This window comes from Petaurus breviceps, unplaced genomic scaffold (assembly GCF_028583685.1).
Source record: "Petaurus breviceps papuanus isolate PSGF00001 unplaced genomic scaffold, PetGlider_PUasm1.0 189, whole genome shotgun sequence".
NCBI classification, from domain to species: Eukaryota; Metazoa; Chordata; class Mammalia; order Diprotodontia; family Petauridae; genus Petaurus; species Petaurus breviceps.
Genome location: NW_027185809.1, coordinates 35,861,808 through 35,885,650, shown reverse-complemented (window position 1 = coordinate 35,885,650; position 23,843 = coordinate 35,861,808). Strand labels below are relative to the sequence as shown.

At 42.0% G+C, this 23,843-nt stretch overlaps 1 protein-coding gene across 3 annotated transcripts in view; it reads right to left on the bottom strand.

The window, feature by feature from the left end:
- The window catches only part of TMEM63C (transmembrane protein 63C), a 119,018-nt gene extending 95,553 nt beyond the window's left edge, over positions 1-23,465 (bottom strand). For 2 of the 3 annotated variants that reach the window (XM_069092287.1, XM_069092289.1), the window contains exons 1-2: positions 22,694-22,894; positions 5,247-5,407 (exon numbers count right to left, since the gene is read on the bottom strand). The gene's annotated coding sequence lies outside the window, so the exon portion shown is untranslated. The other variant, XM_069092288.1, reaches the window with a different exon arrangement.
- Positions 23,466-23,843: the final 378 nt, after the last annotated feature.

The window sequence follows — 23,843 nt, the reverse complement described above, 5'->3', positions numbered from 1 at the left end:
AGTTAGGACCCCTGCTGAGCACTGCCAGGGGCCAGAGCTGCTGGGAGTGTGCTTCCAGGACGCTGGGTGGTTGCTGTGAGTGGGGAGAGGAGGACCTTTGCCTGAGGTAGCCTGTTCTGTTTTAAAGGCTTGAAAATGTGGGTGCTTTCTACTTTATCTACCTGTGCCAATATCATAACTACTCTGATGGCTTTCACTTTCTGGTTTTGGGACTCAGTCTTTTGGTATCTTAATAAATTTTCTAGTTTATTTCCCCAAATGGCAAACCTGAAGTATTTTGTGATGGATAATTATATCAGCATATTTGTAATCTCTATAGGCATTGTGAATATGGCATTGCTGATACAGATGGCTTTTGGTTATGATGGCTTACTGGTTTGGGGATTTGGTTTTCTGGTATCTGAAGGAATGTTTTGCTTCTGTCTTATATAGGGAGAGTCTGTTATATTTTGCAATTGAGCACTATGCAGGTATATTTATCGTGACAATGGGCACTATTAATATTGCATCGGCACTACAAACCCTACCTCCCTTCAAGGCTCAGCTTCTTTCTAAGGTCTTTCTTGATTCCCCCAGTTGTTAGCATGCCACCCTCAAATCTCTTTATGTTGATTTTGCATATATCTTGCATCTTCTCAGCTGCTAACATGCTGATTTCCTCCTTCTCCTCTTCTCCCCCTAGTTGAATGTAAGTCAGTTGTGGATTTCAGAAAAACCTGGAAAGACTTACATGAACTGATGCTGAGTGAAGTGAGCAAACCAGAAGAACATTGTACACAGTAACAGTAACAATGTGTGATGATCAACTATGATTGACTTAGCTCTTCTCAGCAATGCAGTGATCCAAGACAATTCCAAAAGACTCATGATAGAAAATGCTATCCACATCCAGAGAAAGAACTATGGAGCCTTAATGCAGATCAAAGTATACTATTTTCACTTTTTTGGGTGTGTTTTTTTTCCTTTAGTTCTGTTTCTTCTTTCACAGCATGACTAATGTGAAAAGGTTTACATGATTGTACATGTATAACCTATATTAGATTGTTTGCCATCTTGGGAGGAAAGGGAGGAAGGGAGAAAATTTGGAATTCAAAATCTTTTGAAAAATGAATGTTGAAAATTATCTTTACAAGTAATTGGAAAAAATAAAATATTATTAAAATTTTTTTAAAAGAATGTAAGGGGTGGCTAGGTGGTGCAGTGAATAGAGCACCAGCCCTTGAGTCAGGAGAACCCGAGTTCAAATCTGGCCTCAGACACTGAACACTAACCATGTGACCTTGGTAAGTCACTTAACCCTAATCGCCCTGCCTTCCCCCCTCCAAAAAGAAAAAAAAAAAGAATGTAAGCCTGTTGAGGACAGGACTGCCTTTCTTTCATACTTCTATCCTCAGTGTTTAGCACCATGCTTGGCATGACTGACTGAACTTCCCTCTAGTCTCAACCTGTATGGTTTCTTGAGTCCTTGCTTTGGCCTCTACCTTCCTTACCTTGACAGTCTTGATCCCACAGTTCACTACTTTAAGCTTTGAATTCTTTGTCCCTTTACTGTCTTGCCAGAGACCAATCACAGGTTACCCCCACAGCTACCTTTTCTTCTCCTCTTCTCATAAACTTGATGTTGCTAGAGGACATCCTACTACAATGACAACTACGTCTACAAATTTAAGTTCTCCAATCTCAACCAGGCCTTTACTGCTGCATGGAAATCCTTTCATTCTTCCCTGCTTGGTGTTCCAAACCAGGCCTTCACTGCTGCATGGAGATCCTTTCACTCTTCCCTGCTTGATGTTCCATAATAGCTCTTCCAAACCTCCGCTCCTCAAGCCTCCCAGACTCCAATTCCTATCCTCGCCCCCACCCTCAGCAAGGGACCTTGCTTCCTACTGAGAAAACAGCGAGGCAATCTGTTCGGAGCTCTCTCTCCTTCCTTACACCACCTGGTGTCTTATTCTTTCCTCCTTTATTTCAGGCTCTGAGGTAGATGTGGTCATTACTGCCAAGGCCACCCCTCTACTTGGGACCATAATTCCATCCTTGCTTGTTTCCTGTGATTCTTCTTCAGGCTCCTATCCTTGACTCTATTGTCCCGTCCTGGTACCAATCCTTCCTGATATCATCCTGCATTCCCTCTGCTTTTAATAACTACAGTCTTGGAAGAAATTATCTATATCAGTTGTTTCTACTTTCTCACTTTCCGCTCAGTTCTCATTCCCACTCAGTCTTCAACCTCTTGCATTCTGGCTTCTGACCTCACCTTACACAGCTCTCTTCTAGGCCACCAAGAAGCTAAAGGCCTTTTCTCATTCCTCGTTCTATTTGCCCTCCTTTACAGTTTTTGACTACTAGTAACCCCCTCCTCCAGGATACTTTTACCTCCCTTGATTGTTTTCCAGGGCTAGGTACAGAGTGCTGATACTCACCCTAGCCAACCCCCAACTACATACTCTGTGACCCAGCAATGCGGGCCTCCTTCCTCTTCCTAGGACAAAACCTTCTATCTCTTGATGCCTGGCATTTTGACCAACGGCTCCCCATTCTTGGAATGTCATTCCTCCTCATCTCTACCTTCTGGCTTCCCTGGGTTCCTTCAAGTCCTGGCTAAAATCCCACTTTCTGTAGAAAGCTTTTCTCAATCCCCTTTAATCCTAATGCTTTCCCTCTGCTGCTTATGTCCAATTTATCCTGCATATAACTTGTTCATATAGAATTGTTTGCATATTATCTCCCTCATTAGACTGAATTCTTGAGAGCGGGGATTTTTTTTTTTTTTGCCTTTCCTTGTATCGTTAGCACTTAGCACAGGGAAGGCACACATAGAAGGCACTTAATAAATGCTTATTGACTAACAAATGTCTTTTGATTCTCTTCCTGCTCTAGGATTTGATGCAAATCACCCATCTATGATGGATAATAGGTAAATTGGACAGAGACAGCTAAATGGCACCGTGGATAGAGGGCTGGACCTGGAGTTAAGAACACCTAGTTTCAAATCTGGCCTTAGTCATTTACTAGCTGTGTAATCCTGGGCAAATCGTTCAACTTTTCTCAGCCTCCATTTCCTCATCTCTAAAATGGGGGTAATAATAGCACCTGCCTCCTGGATTTGTTATATAAAATGAGGTATCTGCCTTGCAAACCCTAAGGAGTTACCTAAATGCTAGCTATTGTTATTATAAGATCAATCTTACCCATCCCTCTGAATTTTACAGATAAGCCTTATCTGTATTATATATAATTATATATTAACCTCATTTATACAGCACTTTAGATTGTACAAATTGCTGTCTTCATGACAACACTGTGAAGGTAGGGAGCATCTGTATTATTAGTTCCATTTTACAGATGAAGAAAATTAGGCTCAGAGAATTGCCAATGGTCATATTGAATATTTATTGGGCACCTGCAGTATACTATGCTATGTTACACAGCTAGTAAGTCATCTCTGTAGGCCTTATTCTAGCCCCTGCTGATTGCCTGCTGGCCCATCTCAGGAACACAAGACACCCTAATATAGGAAGTACTAAACAAAATAGTCCTATCAAGAGGTCCTGCATTGTGAATGCTACTTAACCTGTTTCCTGGACCTGTTTGTTGTTGGTTTTATTCAGTCATTTCAGTTGTGTTCAATTATTTGTGGCCCCATTTGGGGTTTTCTTGGCAGAGATATTAAGAGGATTACCACTTTTTTTTCTCCAGTTCATTTTACAGATGGAGAAACTGAGGCAGAGAGGGTTAAATGACTTGCCTAGGGTCACAAGATAGTAAGTGCCTGAGGACTGATTGGAGCTCAGACAAATCTTTCTGACTCCAGACCCAGCACTTTAACAACTGACCCACCTAGCTGCCAATTCTAGACCTATAGCATGCTTCAAAGTCTGGAAACTGACTCAGGAGAGTTAAATCAGAAATCCAGGCTAAGAACAAACTTAACAGCATATTTGTTCTTTATTTTGCTGTTATGTCGCTACTCCTTTAATAGCTTACTACACAGTGAAGTGAGTGTAAGGACTCAGGGAAAGCTTTTTAAAGTCCCTCTCTCTATGAGACAAGTCTCAATAAAACAACAAAGTCATTGGGTGAATCAGACTCTTTTCTTCCTTCTTCACCTCATCATTCAATCTGGTGTCCAAAGATCCCATAGCAGAGATCTGGATGTGGAAGGAACGGAAAATAGCTTACTTACCCACCAATCACTTCCCTAGAACCTTTGGGGAGTCAGAAAACAAGAGAAATATTATTGACAAAGATGGGACCTTTCTTGTATACGAAAGTAAATCTGCAAAGTTATGTTACTTGCTCTTCCCCAACCCCACGAGAAGATACAACATTGTAGGGAAGTTAATGGAGGCATACTTAAAGAAGCAAACCCCAAACTTGTACCATCCTCCTTTTCCAGCCCTCCTGAGGCCTCAATTGGTTAGAAAAGATATTCTTCAATGGGCAGCTAGGAGTGCTGAGCCTGGAGTCAGGAAGACCTGTTCAAATCTGGCCTCAGACACTTAATGGCGATGTGAACCCTAGGCAAGTCATTTAACCCTTCTTGCCTCATTTTCTCACCTGCAAAATAAGCCGCATATGGAAATGGTATGTCTGCCAAAAGAAAAAAACCCAAATGGGGTCACAAAGAGTTGAATATGACTAAAACACTTGAACAGCAACAATATCAACAACAACATATTATTCTGCAAATCTCATTTGGTTATTTTAGGCAAGGGTCTTTTTCTAACCTCCCCTCCCCCATCCCCATTTTATAGATTAGGGAACAGGGATTGATTGCATCATTTATTCATTAAACATTCACTCAACATGGTCCAGTATAGAACCTGGCTAAGTGCTATGGGTGATATAAAGATGAATAAGAGATGGTCTATACAATCTTCTATGTCTGTTCTATAATGTATATGGAAATGCTAATTTTATTTGGTGTTTGTTAAATTAACAATTTTTTTAAATGGAAAAAATAATATGACAAAAGACAGGATCAATGGCCTCAAGGAACTTAGTATCCATACAAACTTTCTTTCTACAAAGAATCCTTCTATCTTTAAAATTAGCATTATGAGAAGGAAGAATTTGGCTGAGTTTTGACTATCAAGAGTTTTGGAAGAATTATGAGGACAGGGGACAAGGCTTAAGAAATGTGACCAAGGCACAAAGGTTAAAGAGAGGGCATTTAGGGAATGCAATCATCACACATCCATGGCAGCAACCATATTAAAGAGCTGAAAGCAGGGGGCACAAACCTGGAGTAACCAGCAGGGTTCACGTAGAGCAGATGTGAAGGGGGCAGCTCCTAGTTGCTTGCCTGATCAGTCTCTGGAATAGCACTCCTACAAGTGCCCAAGTTCTCTCAACTGGAATCCCAAGGATAGCACCTTCCTGTGTCAACTAGATCTTGGCTGCTCTGCAGACAAAAGGACAAAGACACACTTTTAATAGTACTGCAGATACTTCTGAGATGTATGCTGGGTTATTCCCCAGGTCTTCTTCCAACACACTGATTTCAATCCCTTTCAAAATGGTCATTCCAGGGGGCAGCTAGGTGGCACAGTGCAGAGCACAGAGTAGGAGGACCTGAGTTCAAATCCAGCCTGAGACATCCGACACACTTACTAGCTGTGTGACCTCGGGCAAGTTACTTAACCCCAAAATGCCTTGCTTTCTCCCCTCCCCCCCAAAATGATTGTTCAATATTCTGGTTGTCAAACCCAACCATACTGCTTTGGGACTGTAAGCAGCCAAGAACTGAAATCCCTGCTTGTTAGTAGTGGTGAGGGTAGTAGTACTATGGGGCTGTAGGCAGCATAGCTAATAGTTCCGATTAATAACAATAAGACATGTAGCTAGGTGGCAAAATTGATAGCATACTAAATACGGAGTCAGGAAGGCCTAAGTTCATATTCTACCTTAGACACTTACTAGCTGTATGACCCTGGGCAAGTCACTTAGACTTTCTCAGTTTCCTTATCTATAAAATGAAATGTCTGAATTCAATGACCTCTAAGGACCCTTCCAGTACTAAGTTATGTGACTTCCAAGGGTGATTAATAACTTCTATTTCTTCAACCTAGCTTAGATTTGTATAGCCCTTCACAGTTTACAAAGTGCTTTCAAATATACTGTTCTGACAGCTAGGTTGAGCAGTGGATAGACACTAGACCTGAAGTCAGGAAGACCCAAATTTAAATCCAGCCTCAGACACATACCAGTTGTGTGACCCTAGGAAAGTCATTTGACCTTGGTCTGCCTTCGTTTTCTTACCTATAAAATGGGGATAATGATAGCACCTACCTCCCAGGGTTGTTGTAAAGATCAAATAAGATTAATATTTGCAAATCTTTAAATGTTATATAAATGCTGGTTATACCTAGAGGTAGGTAAAGCTAAGCAAGGCAAAAATGATTTCACCAAGGTAATATAGTGAGTGTCAAAGTCACTCAAACCCAGCCATTTGGCCTCCAAGCTCAGTATTCTTTCCACTATACTAGGCAACCAGGATAGGGGATGATGGATGAGTATCTCATCAATGGTATCACAGGGAACTTTACCTGCCCTCTGAGAAATGTTCTCCACTTCCTTACACCTTCATACCCTCAAATACATAAAAGAAGTGAAGGATATGTCTTCTATTCCAGGTCATCCTCCACTTCCTGACCTTTCCTAGCAAAGGCAATGTCAGTCACTTTCAACTGGTCCCTAGACCAGGGGTTGCCAGTCTTTTTTGTTTGTTTTGGAAGCAAGGCAATTGGGGTTAAGTGACTTGTCCATGGTCACACAGCTAGTAAGTGTCAAGTGTCTGAAGCCGTACTTGAACTCAGGTCCTTGTGACTCCAGGGCTGGTGCTCTATTCACTGTGTCAGCTAGCTGTCCCATTGCCAATCTTTTAAGAAGGCATTGTAACAAAAAAATTTTGGAAGATCCATATTACATTTTATTTCCAACTGGTGCCAGATTTTATACATTTTAAACTATTACGTAGCTTATACATTTGCATATTCTATTTAATATAACTTAATAAAATTATAGGAAGGTCTAATTATATATAATTGTCTCCAGAAGGCTCTCATAACCTAAAAACTGGAGGAAGGGCTCTGAAGATAATGCAGAGCCTTGTCTCACTAGTACATTAGGATCAGAATATATCACCTTGAAAATCAGAGAAAGCCAGAGGAGTCAGAAAGGGGATGAGATTTGGGAGTAAAGATAGAGACTCTCTGCAATGGGTCTGTGGATAGATTCCAAAGGTTATCTGAACTTGGATTGGAAAAAAAAATTGTATAATCTCTAGATTAAATTTAGCATTTCCTCTAATCATTATTTTTTTTGGAGTGGGAATCCGTAGGCTTTGAAAAACTGCCAGAAGGGTCCATGACCCCAAAACCTTAAGGATTCCTGAAGTAAGGGAACCTGACCAGTGTAGGAGGAGGGGGAAAGGAGGCAACCTTAAGAGGAGGGGTGAATTGGAGTGGGAAGACTGCAAAATGGAGGCAGCTAATGAGAGGAGGAGAATCAAGGCCGTGATGGGAGAGAAATGATGACCCGAGGGCCTTTAGTCTCTTCAAGACTGGTGATTTTTGTAGAAGTGAGCGCTCCCTTAAGGTGTCTGCCTGTCAATGGAGATGAACTTGCACAAAACCAGAGGCTCAGAGAGTCCCTGCTAAATACTTAAAGAGCCAGGGGGCGAAAATGGTTCTGGATTCTCTCCTCATTGCTCAGAGGGCCGAGTGTGGAAGGCCAATTGGCTCACTCTGTCTCATCTTCTCCTTTTCTTCCTAGCATTAGTATGGCTCTTTTTTTTGCTTCCAGAGTACTTCCTGTGCCTCTCTGAGGATGAAATCATCTCAGAACTGTCCAGTGAACTCCTGAATAAAGCCTCCCCTTCCCCTATTCAAGTCCATATTTATACATTCCCCTGCTCCAGTCTCATGTTCAACATGCTCTCTGTCTGCTCTGGATCTTCCTAACATCCCATATTTTCACATTAAAAATTAAGCCTTTTCCCAGAGAATCATGAAAAAACTTACATAAGCTAGTGCAAAATGAAATAAGTAGAGCCAGGAAAGCAATATACACAATGACAACAACAATGGAAATGGAAGGAATCGCAAAATAATTTTCAAAATTATAAGGAACAAGGGGCGGCCAGGTGGCTCAGCGAGTAAGAGCACCGGTTTCGGTTTCAGTGTTGGGACGACCTGGAGATCGAATCCTGGGCTCAGACACTCAGCACCACACCCAGAAATAACTGGCCGGGTAACCTTGAGCAAGTTACTTAACCCCAATTGCTTAAAAAAAAAAAATTATAAGGAACAAGCTTGGCCCCAGAGAAGAGACAGAAGAAGAAATAATGCAGAACATTCCATGTAGCAGCGGGTTCTTTCAGCCAGTCAATAAGCATTTATTTTTATTAGTATGTTTATATGTTCCATGCCTGTCTTCCTTCAAGTCCCAGCTAAAATCTCAGCTTTTACAAAGGAGTCTTTCCTGATGCTCCTTAGTTCTAGTGCCTTCCTTCTATTGGACCACAATAGGTCCCTGCCTAAGCACTGCTTAATGACTATTTTGGATTTCTCCTGGATCATAGTGAATGTAAACAGTAACTATTTCTCTTTTGACCAGCAACCTTGAGGATCTTCCCCTCCCAGTTTGAATTTATTTTAATTTTTTGATTAAAGGGGCCTTCCCTTGACTCACTTCTACCTCAAAGTGAGAACCTAAAAAGACCTTAGCCTAAAAGGGTCAGCATCTCCCATTGCATCCTGGGCCATCTCTAGTCATTCTGAAGAATATCTGGCCACTGGACCCAGATGGCTCTGAGGAAAAAGTGGGGCTGGTGACCTTGCACAGCCTTGCCTCACTTAAATCAAAGTCAACTGCAAGTCATGTCATCATCTACCTGATGTCATGGTCCTCTTCAGGAATGAAGGACAGACATAAGCCTTCCTTTTGTTGATTATTTGCAATTTATTCTATGTATACGTTGTTTGTATATAATTGCTTGTATCCTGTCTCCCTCGTTAGATTATGAGCTCCTCTTGGGCAAAGATTATATTTTAACTTTGTATCCTTGCCATTTGGCACATAGTAGGCACTTAATAAATGTCTATTGACTGACTGGCTGGCAAGTACTATGCTAGGTTGACAGGATGACAAAATGAAAATGGTCCCTGTCCTCAATGAGCTTCCATTCTATTGGGGGAGATAACATGAAAATAACTAAATATATCCAAAATAGACATGTGATATATGGAGAGAGAGGGTACCAACAGCTGGGGAACCAGGAAAGGCTCCATGTAGAAGGTGGTATCAAACTGACTTTTGAAGGAAACAAGGAATGCTAAGAGGTGGAGGTGAGACTATATTGTCAGTATGGGGGACAACCAATGCAAAGGTATGGAGATAGGCAATAGAATGTTCTATGTAAGAAATGAAAAGAAAGTAGAGTCTCAGATCTCCAGAAGTGCTTCTGTGTGCCCTTGCCCATAAGAACCTGAACAAGTTCTGTGGGTGCTGGAATGGGACAGAATGTGTAAGAGGAAGAAAAGCAGGAAGAGTAGTGGTAGATAGGGCTGAAGGAAACCAAGGATGACTAGTGGACAGCCCACACATCCTACTGGCATCCACATAACATCAAGAAAATCAGAGGAAGGCCGTTAGATCTGGAGGACTCTATGTGGCAGATTTACAGAAGGACATATACAAGAGTCACACAAGGGAAGAGAGCATGACTGGGTTTTGATTTGCATGATGGATCTCCCTCCTACTGGACCACTGGATTCTTTCTCTGGGTACCTTGATTCTGAAAGGTGAGCTTTCAACTTATCTTGCCAGAAACCAACAGATCAACAGCCAATGGACTCTGGGTTTTCCTTGAGGCAGGACTATCTCAAACCCTAATTACTACTCAGAGGCACCCACATGTGCCTGTGAAGGGCACCACCCTTGCCTAGAGGTAAGGTGGCATTTGAGGATGCTCAAGTCGACAATGGCAACCTTGTTGTTGAGGGTCCATTGGAAACCCAGCTACCACTGGAATTTTTTAAATATCTTTTTAAGAGGCAACTGGATTTTCCCCATATGTTGAGGTCTATGTTTTCCCTGCCTTTCCTCATCACCAGATCATCTTCATCAAGAAACTAGAGGGAAGTATGGGCTGACTAGGTCTCTTTCACCAGAAGCAATAGAGCAGTATGTATTTGTACTAGGAGTTAGGAAACCTCACAGAGCACTTTATTTTGTAATGCCTTCTCTATTTCCCCTTTCCCTTCCAATCTATACTTCACACAACTGCCAAAGTGACATTCCTAATGTATATGTGACCATGTTATCACTCTTCTGTTCAAAAATTCTTAGAGGTCTCCTGTTACCTCAAGGTCAAATGTAAACCCCTCTACTTAGCATTTAAAGACCTTCACAACGTGGTTCTAACCTACCTTTCCAGGTATATTACACATTTTCCTCTTTCATGCACAAACTGTATTTCCTGTGTCATGCGTGAGGAACAAGAAGGTGAGTTTGTCACATATAACATTCCAATTATATCTCTGTGCCTTCACATGATCAGTCCCCCACCTCGGAATATACTTTTTCTCTCCATCTCATGGAATTCCTAACTTCCTTCAGAGCTTAATTCAGATATTACCATCTATGTATAGCCTTTCCTGATCTTCCCAGCTGCTAGCACCGCCCCCAAATTACCTTGTGTTCATTTTATATAGTTTTAATACAGTTATATACCTATATTCATGTAGTTTTATATAGATATAGTTATCTTCCAAGTCAATTAGTATGAATAATTACTCCCCTGCCACGTGTTCAAATTTGTATTGTTTGAAGTTATAATTATGCAAAATATGGCAATCGATTCCAATCCAAAGGAAATATTCAGTGAAATTAGAATAATGTGACCACTTGAGGGATTCATTATTTGTGTTAACCAAGTCCTGGCTGTATATGTCTATCTGTGTACATTTTGTCTCTGTTGGCAATTTTATTTTTGTCTTTGTAACCCCAGTATTTAACTGAGTACTTAATAGGTGCTTAATAATAAATGCTTGTAGAATGGACCCTCTAACCTACTTATGCAGTTCTTGCTGTTACAGTTATCTGTTTTTGTCAAGTTGACCTACTAGACCATAAAGCCCCATAAGGTCAGTCATGGTATCCAAATTTTGTATCTCCCCAAGAATATCGTACCATATTCTGTATACAGAAAGAGCTTAATAAACATTTGTTAAATGAATAAATGAAATTTGGATTCTAGTCTCAACAGTGCTTTAAACTATGTGTGTGACCCTGAACAAGTTACAGCATCTTTCTGGGTCTGGTTTTCCACATAATGAAGATGGTCTATGGAGTCTTGAAGAGTCAGACATGACTAACGGACTGAACAACAACAAAATAATGAAGAGACTAGATTGTGAGGCTGATTTCAGCTCTGGCATTCTAGGAAAGATGGAGAAACTGAACCCCAAAGAGGTGTTAAGTGACTTGCTTAGGGTCACAAAGGGGTAAACCAGTTATCCTGACCCTGGTTCAGTGTTTTTCCCATACTACCAAGTAGGAGAAAAACGAGGTCCAGATTGGGAAGGGCAGGAGCATCCCCAGCAGGATCCTGCCAAGTATCCTACTCACTTCCTTCTACCAGGCTCAGCAGGACTAAGCTGTTCCTTATAAAAACAGTGGAATTAGTTTAAAAATGCAATAAGACTTTTACTTTACACAGCTGGTGGTGCAGTAGACAGAATGATGGAATCAGACAGGAAGATCTGAGTATGAATCCACACTGACACTTACTAGCTGTGTGACCCTGGGCAAGTCCATGAGCTGAATGCCTTTTCACTTCATTATCCTGCTTCTGATGCTTACTACCTGTGTGACCTTGGGTAAATCATTTAACTTTCCTAGCCTTCAGTTTATTCAACTGTAAAAATGAAGGACTATCCTGGATGTCTTCTGAGGTCTCTCCCAAATCTAAATCTACGATCCTATGATTGATTACCTCAGTACATCAAACTGCAAATCTGTGTTCCCTGAAGTGGGGGGGGCGCATTTCCCCTCTCTCCAGGGCCCTTCTTCTCTGTTTAGCCATGGGCAAGGTTTAGGTCAGCTCCTATGGTCTGAGTCTGGCCATGGAATGGAAATCCCCAGTGTGTGATGGCTGAAGCCTGGCTCTCTCCTCATTGGGCTCTAAGTCCTTCAAGAAGGATTTTCTGACAGCTCATGGGAATGACAGAGAAAGGAGAGGGTGAGGCAATCTTTAAGGAAAAATTGCAGACCCATCACTCCAGGTCCTCCAAACCTACTTCTTCCCATTATCAGCTGCTCCATCCATGAAAAGTTCTCCAAGATAATGATATGACCCTGATCACAGGCACCCTAACACGAGAACCGAATCCACAGTCCTGGAAGGCTCTCCAAATTGGCTCTAAGGCTGACAGGTATTAAGTACAGAGTAAGCACTTAAGAAATGCTTGTTAATTCAACTCTTTAAATGTACCTAGGTAGCATGTGAGAAGAAAAGGAGGTAAGCTAGTCATGTGGGGAAAACAGAAGATAATTGGAAGAAAGTCTGTATCTCCTATTGGTATCCATGGAAGACTCATTTTCCTGAGTTCAAATCCAGCCTCAGATACTTACTAGCTGTGAGACTCTGGGCAAGTCACTTAACCTTGTTTGTCTCAGTTTCCTTTTCTGTAAAATGAGTCAGAGTGGGAACTGGCAAACCACTCTAGTATCTTTGCCAAAAAAAACCCAAATGGGGTCACAAAGTCAGATATGAGTTCAAATTCAGCTTCAGATACTTACTAGCTATGTGACTCTGGGCAAGTCACTTAAGCTTGTTTGACTCCTGTAAAATGAGTCGGAGAAGAAAATGGCAAACTACTCCAGTATCTTTGCCACAAAGGCCCCAAATGGGGTCATGAAAGTCAGACATGACTGAAACAATTGAATAACAACAACAAAAATGTTAATACAATTAGAAGGCCATCACATCGGGTGAACTTTGTGTGGTGGATTTACAGAATGCCACAGAGTCCCACAAAGTAAGACAGGGTGATTTGCAGAGATGAATCTCCCCTGATCAGAACACTGGACTCCTTCTCTGGGTTCTCTGGCTCTGAAAGGTGAGCTTTCACTTTATCCTGCCAACAACTAACATGTAACATGTCACCTGCTGGCTGGCTACCATCCTCATCTCCATCCCACCAGAACCTTGGACTCTGATACTAGGTACCCTGCATATGATAGGTAAGCTTCCACTGTAACTTTCTGAGCACCACACCACTTCCTGGCTGTCTCCTTACGATGTTGCACCCAGCATGCCTCATTTCTTCTCTTTGATGTATTGCCTTGACTCATTGGAATATAAACTTTCTGAAGGCAGGTGCTCTCTTGCTGATTTATATTTGTACCCCAATTTCTTAGTGCCTGACACACAGTAAGAGTCCAACAAAAGCTCTATATATTTATATATTAAGTATCAAAGTAATACATATTTCCATTAGAAGCATTGTTAAATGGCCCTAATCCTTCCGGTAGTGGGCTAATTCAAGTATGGACATGGGAGAGGTATCGATCAGGCAATAAATATTTATTAGGTACAGCCTACTATGTGCCAGGTTGTATGCTAAGAACTCAAGAAGTTCACAGTCTAATTGGTGGAGGGAGGGAAGGGAGGCAACATGTAAATAACTATGTACAAATGAGCAGTGTATTGGCTAAATGGGAAGGAAGGCACTAGAATTAAAGAGGTTGGGAAAAGTTTTCTGTAGAAAGTGAAATTTTAACTGAGATTTGAAAGAAATCAAGGAAAACTGGATACAAAGATAAGAGGAGAGAGCACTCCAGGCATGGGGAAGGCCAGTGAAGATGCCTGATCTGGACTCACAGATTTGTGTAACATCAGAGTTAGGAGGGATGAGCACTCTCATATCTACAGTATGTTAAAGGTTCACAAAGTACTCTTCCCATAACAACCCTGAGAGGCAGGTAATTAAAGTATTATTGTCCTAATTTCCAAATGAGGAAATTGCACCTCTGAAAAGGAATGTGATTTATTGGTAGTCACACCGGTAGTGAGGGACAAAGTTAGGGCTCAAACCCAATTCTCCTGATCCAAGTCCAGAGGTTTTGTTTGTGTTGTGATTATACATACATATATATGTATATATATTCACAAATATATGCATATACATACACCACATTGTTTAGCACTCAGCTCTTCTGCCTTGCTTTAGATATGAAAAAAATCAGGTCAGAGAAAAGGGAATGATAGAGTCGCTGGCAAACTGAGCTCTCCTGGCTCCCCTTCCAGTTCACTGCCTCCTATACCTTTCTGGTTCTCCTAAAATAAAAACTTTCTGGTCCACATCTCAGCTCTGGGGTTTGCTATCCAGGGGACCTTGGGCAAGTTATCCTCTCTGGGCCTGGGTAGGTTCATTCAACACAAACATAACAGTAATACACGGTACTAAGTGGTAAGTGAATTAGATAGAGACCGCAATCAATCAGTAAGTGTTTGTTAAGTGCCTACAACCTATTCAGCCTTATAGCAGAGAAGCAAAGTGTCCAAGGTCTCATAGCTAGTAAGTAGCAGAGCTAAGATTTGAAGCTAGGTCTTTTAAGTTGTTTTTTCAACTTTTCTTTGGGATCAGCTGGGTTGACAATGACCTGTGGGACTTCTAAGCCAACTTTCTGACTGCTTAGTGGTGTAAATCACAACTGGGGAATTCTCTGGAGCTGTTGGGCCCCTCACAGAACCTATACCAGAACAAGAGTCTGAATAAGGTGATGTCCAAAAGGGTTTATGTGTGGAATTCCCAAGAAGACATCCTGATAAGGCCACCCCCAAAGAAGGGACCCTATGAAAGAGAGGGCCAATCAGCTCAGAAGGAAAGAAGGAAGGAAACATTTATTAAGCACCTACTATGTGCTAAGCACTGTGCCAAGCATTTAAAAAATAGCTCACTTGATCCTCACAACAACACTAGGAGACATATGCGATTAGTATCATACAATTAAGGAAAAAGAGGCAGACAGAAGTTAAGTGACTTGCCCAGGGTTGCACAGTGGATAAGTGTCTAAGTTCAATCTGAACTCAGCTCTTCCTGACTCCAGGTCCAGCACTTTGTTAATTGTGCTTTCTAATAGAAAAGTGTTGAAACAGATGGGAGTCTATTGTGAGGAAGGGTGGAAAGAGCTGATCTCAAAAGCTAGGAATACCCAGGTTTGAATCTAGCCTCTGACACATACAGGCTGTGTGACCCTCTCAGCACCTAAGTAACTCTTTAGATACACAAATTGCAGAGAAGGTATAGACCTACATTATTAGAGGAGGTTTCTTTACCTGAAATTTCTCTACATAAATGATCTCATCCTTTTCCTATTGATATGATACTTTGAAGTTTACATGAATAAATCTTATGAGCCTCACAACAGTTTTAGGACATTGGTATTACAGATATCTGTGAGCCTCACTTTACAAATAGGAAACTGGGACTTAGAGAGGTTTAGTGACTTGTCCATGGGCCCAAATTCAATTCCAAGCTTTACTATTAACTAAGCATAACTTTTGGAAAGTCACTGAAATCCAACTAAGTCTTAGTTTGGTTGCAAAATTAGCACACACAAAAAATACCTCCATCTATTGTGCAGGACTGTTGCAAAGATCAAAGAAATCACAGCTGAAAAGTGATTTGTAAATCGTGAGCTCCCGAGGTCCAGGAACAGAGACTTAATCTAAACGCCCACCTCCACACTCTTCCATCTCTTGGTTTGGTGTTCTGTATACAACTGGCTCTTAATAAATGTCTCTTATCTATAAACATAAGTATATCACTATTTCGTTTTAGACTGGAGCAGGCAAAGGGAATTGTTTAGCTCTGTTCTTACACTTGGGTTTCTGTGTTCAGTCATCTTCAGTTATATCTGACTCTTTGTGACTCCATTTGGGGCTTTCTTGGCAGAAATAATAGAGTAGTTTGCCATTTCCTTCTCCAGTTCATTTTACATATGAGGAAACTGAAGCAAACAGGGTTAAATGACTTGTCCAGAGTGACACAGCTAATGTCTGAGGTCAGATTTGAACTCACAAAGATGAATTTTCCTGATTCCAGGCCCAGTGCTCTATTTACTGCACCACCTAGCTGCCCCACACTTAGGTTTATCACGCACAAATACTCTTTTTGGAGTCAGTGAGACCTGAGTTCAAATCCTGCCTCAGTCACTCACTAGCTCTGTGACCTAGAGCAATCAGTAACATCTCCAGCCTCAGTTTCCTCACCTGCAGAAAGCATCTGATAATGGCACTGACTCAAAGGATTATTGTGAAGATCAAATGAGATAATAAGTGTAAAGCGCTATGTACATGCTAGTTATTTTTTTTCATGGACTTTTGCTTCCCAATCTAGAAAAAGGATTACTTACTGTCTAAACCAACCCACAGAGTTAAAGGGAATTGATCAATGAATGTGGTTTGTAACAACTAATAAGGGAGATGATGGGAACAATGATGGAACAATACATGGACAAAACATGCTGTAATATCTGAAAAGCCACACACGCATTTCCCCAAAGCACTTATATGATGATAACATTTATTTCCTTTCAGTCCAGTTTAGTGGCTCATAATGCTTCTTGGAAGCAATAGCACCAAGTTCTCTCTGCAAAGAGCTCCAGGCACTTTAGATCCATTATCTCATTAATCCCCCCAACCTCGCCAAGCAGCCCTACAGAGGAGAAACTGAGGCACTGAAGTGAAAATGAACTCAAGTAGTAAGAACAAGACCATCTCAAGGGGGATGGAGATGGTAATGGATAAAAATCCACAGTGCCTACCTCTTTCCCCCTGTGAAATCAGCTTAGAGCCTAAGGCAATTTGCTCTAGTGGAAAGAATAAGGCAGTAGGAGCCACAGAGCTGTATTCAAATCCTGTTTTTAGATTTGTGAACTTTCTCCTCTCTAAACACAGTTTCCTCATTAATAAAATGAAGTTGTACTAGGTTGATCTCTTCTCCTGAGGTTCTCAGACCCCTAAGGGCTCAATGGAAAGATTTCAGGGGGTCCATGATTTTTAATGAAAAAAAATTACACTTTTATTTTAACTAACCTCTAAATGAAATTTAGTATTTCCTTCAATTATTTTAAAATATTTTTTTCCCTGAGGAGGAGACCATAAGCTTCACCAGTCAGCCAAAGAGGTCCATGATACTGAAAAGTTTAAGAACCCCTGGAAGAGATGATTGCTAAGATTCTTTGCAGTCCTAAATCCTATGAAGTGACTGTCAAAGACAGCCTTTCATGGGATAAAACATCCCAAAAGGGAATAGTGCCTAGGGACTATAAAGGCAGGGAGAAGCTAAGGAGAAAAGAAATCCATTTACCTTTCCTTACTGAACATTGGGGTGATTCTAATCAACCAATCAACAAACATTTATCAAGTACCTACTATGTACCAGGTACTGTGCTCCTAGATGGGAATACATGAACCTAAGGTAACTATATTAGCTAGGAATTACCCCATCCTAGGCCTGTCTCCAAACTCAAAATTATTAGCTCATTGGTCTTGCCAGATGCAGGCAAGAAGACATATATTTCCCATAGTATTGCTGTTTCCTGGAATAGTAAGTAAACCATAAAATTTGGTACTAGAAGGGCTTAGGAATATAGGGGACATATTACTGGATTTGGAGTCAGAAAAACTAAATTCAAAATGTGACTCTTCTATTTCCTCTTTGAGCTCTCTGGGCTTAATTTCTTTACCTATAAAATGGACAAATTGACTTTTAATATCCCTTCCATCTCAAGTCTACTGGGACTCATTCAACCTCCAAAGATTACAGATGAAGAAACTTGGGTCCAAGTGGTAAAGTGACTTGCTTTAAATCAACCAATCAACAAGCGTTTATTAGGTGCCTACTGCACACCAGACCCTGTGCTTGGTAATGGTGATACAAAGACAAAAATGGTACAATCCCTGCCCTCAAGTAGTTTACATTCTATCAAAATAGGAGGTAGTAAATCGAACAGCCAGGACTCAATCCCCGATCAGTTGATGGCAAAATTCCATGTTCTTTTGTACTACTTGGGATTTTTAGGCTGAGTCCTGAGACCAGTAGTTTTAAAAAAGGCCAAATGACTATGCTTTCATGCAATTAAATACAACTAACACTCAAACTGTGTCCTTCAAGTTAGGATATGTTAATCTGTCCAATGAGACACTGATCTAGATTAGTTGCTCTTTCCATAATATACTGCTTCTCAAAGGGCCTGAGTTTTCTTCTGTTACCACCAAACCTAAAGTATATTAATTCAATAACAAAAACACTACCAATCATGCCTGACATTTAAATGGCTTAAAGTTTGCAAAGTGTTTCACTCATTTGACCTCACAACCACCCAGTCTAGGTAGGTATTACAGGTATAATTATCTCTATATTAGAGATGAGGAAACTGAGGCCCAGAATGCTTAATCAACTCATCTAAGAGTTCTCTGTATCAGAAGATAGAAATCTAGGTTTTCCTGATTCCAAGTCTAACATTCTATCAGGTATACCAACAATGACTCAAAAGACATAAAACTGATCCTAGGGATGTACAAAGATGGCTGGCTCTTTGCCCTCAATGAGCTAACAGTCTAATGGGGGTAAGGAATAACACAGGAAAAAGCCAGTTTACAGAAGAGAGGGATCACTTCTAGCTACAAGGTAGGGTAACGAGGGTAGATTTGTGAAGGCTGCACAGAAGTGGTGGCATTTAACCTGAGACTTGAAGAATAAATTGAATTTTACACTAAGTTCATGCCTGAGTATAAATGTGAGCTATTATTATCCTATCCACTATAGCTGACTGTTTGGTTTGTCTAAACCTGTGATTTCACTGTTGCCCAGTGAGGAAACTTCCTTTTCCAAAGCAGTGCTTTGCCTATAGTAATTTGAGCAGGATTTGAAGAGAGGTCTTCTTGACTCTAAAGCCACTCTATCTACTATACTAAGCTTCTTTGGTTTGAGTGTTGGAACATTACGTTGTAGTCTAAGTATCTTAAAATTGGCATCCATAGTAACTCCTTATTAATTGGAATTCTTTATCAATCACCCAGATTGATCAACCAATTCCTGCTATTCTCTGATCATGCCAGAGAGTCCACTGTATTATCCTTTATTATTCTGATTTCAGTGTAACACATCATAAGCTGCTATCAATTGTACAGGATATGAAGGCTGCTCTCTATGAAGCCAAAACCAGTATATCTAGTTTTGTTTTAAGGATATGAGTCACAGGGAAATAGATTGCATTGGCTTCTTTCCTCTGAGATACTTCCCTTTTAAACAAGTTAATAACCAGCAATAGATGGTAGAAATTTACTTCTGCTTTGATGAGTTTGCCTCTTGGTAATGAGTGATCTAGGGCTACAAGCATGTCAGTACCAAGGAGAGAAATGATTATGTCTTGTTTTGTTACTGATTTACCAAGGTAATCAGTGGGCGACTGGAAAGAGATCTAGACTGGAAACCAGGAGACCAGGATGTCTGGTGGTGGTTCTGTCACAAAAACTATTATATAAACTTGGACAAGTCACCCCTTTCCTGGAACTCTTCCTCCTCATATGCACTTCCGAACTTCCCAGGTTTCCTTCAAGGCCCATCTAAAGTCCTATCTTCTCCAAGAAGCATATTCCAGTCTTCTGTAAGCATAGCACCAGACCACCCTCATTTATCCTGTCTATACATCATTTGTAAATAATTCTTCGCACATCACCTCCCCCAGTAGACTATGAACTCCTTGAGAGCAGGGACTGTCTCTTGCCTTTCAGTTACCTGGTGCATAGGTAGGCCCTTAATAAATATTTATTGACTACCTGACTTTGCCTTTCCAAGCCTCATTTCCCCTTCTGGAAAATGAAGGTGTTGGATCTCTAACGTACCTCTTACCTTTGGGATTCTATGATTTATAGATCAATATCAGAGCCAAATTGAGGAAAGGTCTGTAGCCGCCTTTTGGAAAAGATGGGAAGCTAGGTGGCATGATGGATAGGGTGCCAGGGCCTGAAATCAGGAAGACTCATTTTCCTAACTTCAAATCTGGACTCAGATACTTATTCGCTGTGTGACCCTAGGCAAGTCATTTAACCCTATTTGCTTCTGTTTCCTCATCTATAAAATGATCTGGAGAAGGAAATGACAAATCACTCCAATATCTTTGCCAAGAAAACTCCAAATGGGGTCACGAAGAGTGGAACATGATTGAAAGAGAAGGAGGAAGAGGAGAAGGAGGAAAAGAATAAGAAGAAGGAGGAGGAGGAGGAGGAGGAAAGAGACACAGGATTTGGGGGGAGGGTCAAAAAGATAATAACAAGGGGAATTTTCTAGCATTACTCGATTTCTAAGTATATACATATTTTTAAAGTTGGAAAATTCTGCTATGAGGCATGTATTAATTTGTGATAAGTCAGTAGGGGGATAGAGAGGTAGCATAGAATGGTAGATGCCACAATTGGAATTAGGAAGAGTGGGGCTAAGCCCTGGCTCTGACATATACTAGCTGTTTGACCCTGGGGAAGTCTTTATCCTATCACTGTCCGAGGAAACTCTCTAATATTCCATATTACAAGGGAGTAGTTGATCTGAATCAATGGATGTTACAATCATAGCAGCTCTCCCACATGCCCTCACTATCTCTTGCCTCCCACATTCAATCTGTTGCCAAGACCTATTAATTTCTCCTTTGCAACAGCTCTCCAATAAGCCCCTGTCTCTCCTCTGATGATGCCACCACAGTGGTATGGTCCCTCATCAGCTTGCTGATGGACCTCCTGCTTCAAGTCTCTCCCCACTGCAATCCATTCTTCACTCTTCTGTCAGATTGATCTCCCTAAAGTTCAGGCCTGACCATATCACCCTATATTCAATTAACTCCAGTGGATCCTTATCAACTCCAGGATCAAACATAACATCCCTTTTGATTTGCTTCTAAAGGGTATGGAGAGGCTGCTCAAGCTTTTATTTGTCATCCTAAAGGCCTAACAACAAAAAGACTCAATAGGCCCTGTTTACAAATTCAATCATCATTTGTCATAATTGTCAGTTAGAAAGGAGAAGAGGAAGAGGACAAGTTCTGAGTCAGTGAAAGAAAACAGGGTGACTGGATTGTACCCTCAAGAGACTAGTGCACTCCAAAACAGCTCACCTCGAGTCTTAGCTCTTTCCCCAGACGCTGAAATCTATACTTCCTTGGTTTTCCTTTTGAGTTGGGATGGTTAAAGAAGAAAAACACCTACCATTATATCAGTAAGTATCCCAGTCTCAGGTGATCACCAGACGGACTGAGGACAAAGTGATACTAGGATCCTGGCCTGGACCCCTCCCTTCTCGTGTCTTTGAGAGAAAAGACATCCCTGTTCCATCATCTTAGATAAGTATTCATAATAAATAAGGTATACTGGCACTCATAACTTCTGATTCATTTTGTAGAACAATTTACAAACATTCAATGCTCTGTTCAAGCCTGGAAAGTTGACAACTTTATCTCTATTTTCAAAGATGATGAAAGAGAGATATAGGGAGGCAGGGAACCACATAAGCCCCACCCAATATTATACAGCAGCAGGTTAAGTGGGACAGAACTGAGGGGGAGGAGAGGGGAGAGGAGAAAAAGCAGCATTCTCCTCCTCTAAAGGGCAAAGGATTGTCTGGAAAATATAGCTCTGTCAAAGCTTTGATTTGTGATCTTAGATAAGTCACTTCTTCCTCTGTGCCTCAGTTTCCCCAACTATAAGACAGGAGGTTAATATCTTCGAACTGCAAATCATTCCCCTGAGACTAGTGTTAGGATGACATGATATGTGAAAGCTTCTGGGTGAAAGATGTTAGGTAAGGGCCTCCCCCACTCCTTCCTCTGCTCAACACTCCAGATGGCCGAGGGGACTACAGGGCCTTCAAACCCCCACCAGGAGTGAGCCAGTGAGTACTGACAGTGACGTTGCCATGACAGCCTTATTCGTAAACCAGTAGATTAAGGAGGCAGCTTGCTGGAAGAGGAGAATAACAATCCTTCCCCACCCCCAACCCTCAAAGTGTCTTGGCAGAGAGTTGTAGGGATTCCTTAGTTCAGGGATGCCACCCCACCCCCCAAAAAGTTAGCAGGAACTTCTGCCTGGTTTAGCAGCAGGACAGCACCACGACTGAGGACCAAACCCCTAGGGGCCATCCTTATCTTTGTCACAGTGGCAAACAGTTAGTTCTTCTAAATCCAGCTCCTTCCCCACTCCCAGCTTGTCCCCACTGCCCCTTCTCCAGGCACAAGGCTAAAGGGTTGTCATCCATAAGGCTCCGAATGATGCCATAGAAAGTGCCACCCTCAGATTTCTGCCCAGGAGGCCAAGGTCCAGGAGAACACAGCAGGACAATATGTTCCCTTCCCAAAGACCAAACCCTGCTCTCTCCCCCACACCCACCCTCCAGGCTCCACTTCCGTCCTCCCTCCCTCCTCCTCCCATTTCCTTGGAGTCTGGATTTCAGGGCCCTTCTTGAATCTCGATCAATACCAACTGCATACCCACCCAACCTCTCCCTCCACCCTTCTTCCTTCCTTGGCCTCCTCACTCACCCTATCAGCCCTGACACTCGCCTCTCCCCGCTGTCCAGCTCACTCCTAAGCCCCAGAGCACCATCAACGAGAAGGATGCCCCTACCTGTCAGAAGGCAGCAGGGATCTGCCCCGTCCTTCTCCCCATCAGCCCAGGAAAGAAGCCAGCGAGCCCCACCTGCCAAGGGATTGTCTACAAATTCCCCGCTGCATCACTGGGAGAGCAGCATCCTTGCCCAAGCCTCGGTGGAGCTCCTCCCCCTTCTAAAACGGTATCCCTCCGTTCCGGGTCCTGGCCCCTCCCCTCCGCCAGAGCGTCTGACCTGCCTAGGAACCCGGGCTGGATTATCAGATTCAGATTCCCGGGAGGAGGCACCAAGCGCCACGTGGCCAAGAAGGTACAGCGCACCCCCGGCCAGCGTACTTCCCTTTCTACAGCTGTTACTGAGTCAGTCTGGTTGTCACCGCTCCTGTGCTGGGCTTTTACTCTCGCATTCTGCATCCATCCAAACCAGTCAGAATGAGATGCTCCCCTCACACTGTGCACGAAGGCAAAACATCAGTGTCCGGAAGGTAATGGGCGTCTCCGCAACTCCCTTCAGCAACGATGCAGCACATGCAACCCCAGAGCCTCAGAGCCTTTCCCAGCAAAGGGACAATCTGCAAATTACCAACCATACAAACCCGGGAAGCAGTAAACGCTACCCAGTTCTCTAGTGAAATTGACTCCTCCTTCTTGCATGGGACAAAGCTTAATCCCACTACAACTGCTCTCAATTTAGATGCTGGAGGGAGTCGTGCCTTTCAGAGTCCACAACAGTGAAGTTAAAATGCAAGGGAATTTGGCTTGGTTTTTTTTTTTTTAAGTCACTAAAACAGAGAGTAATGGAAAAAAAATCCTCTACTATCTTTGTTGTTGTTCTTGTTGAGTCTTCTCAGTTGTACCCAACTCTTTGTGACCCTATTTAGGGTTTTCTTGGCCAAGATACTGGAGTGGTTTGCCATGTCCTCCTTCAGCTCATTTTACAGATGAGGAAACTGAGGCAAACAGGATTAAGTGACTTGCCCAGGGTCACACAGCTAGTAAGTGTCTGAGGCCAGATTTGAATTCAGAAAGAGTCTTCGCTGCACCAACCTCGCCTCCCCCAAACCCCAAACTTCTGATTTCAAATCCAGAATTCTTTCCATTGTACCATACCCTTGCCTACCTCAGGGGGGTACAGTTAGAATTACAGATTGAACAGTGGAGAGAGCCC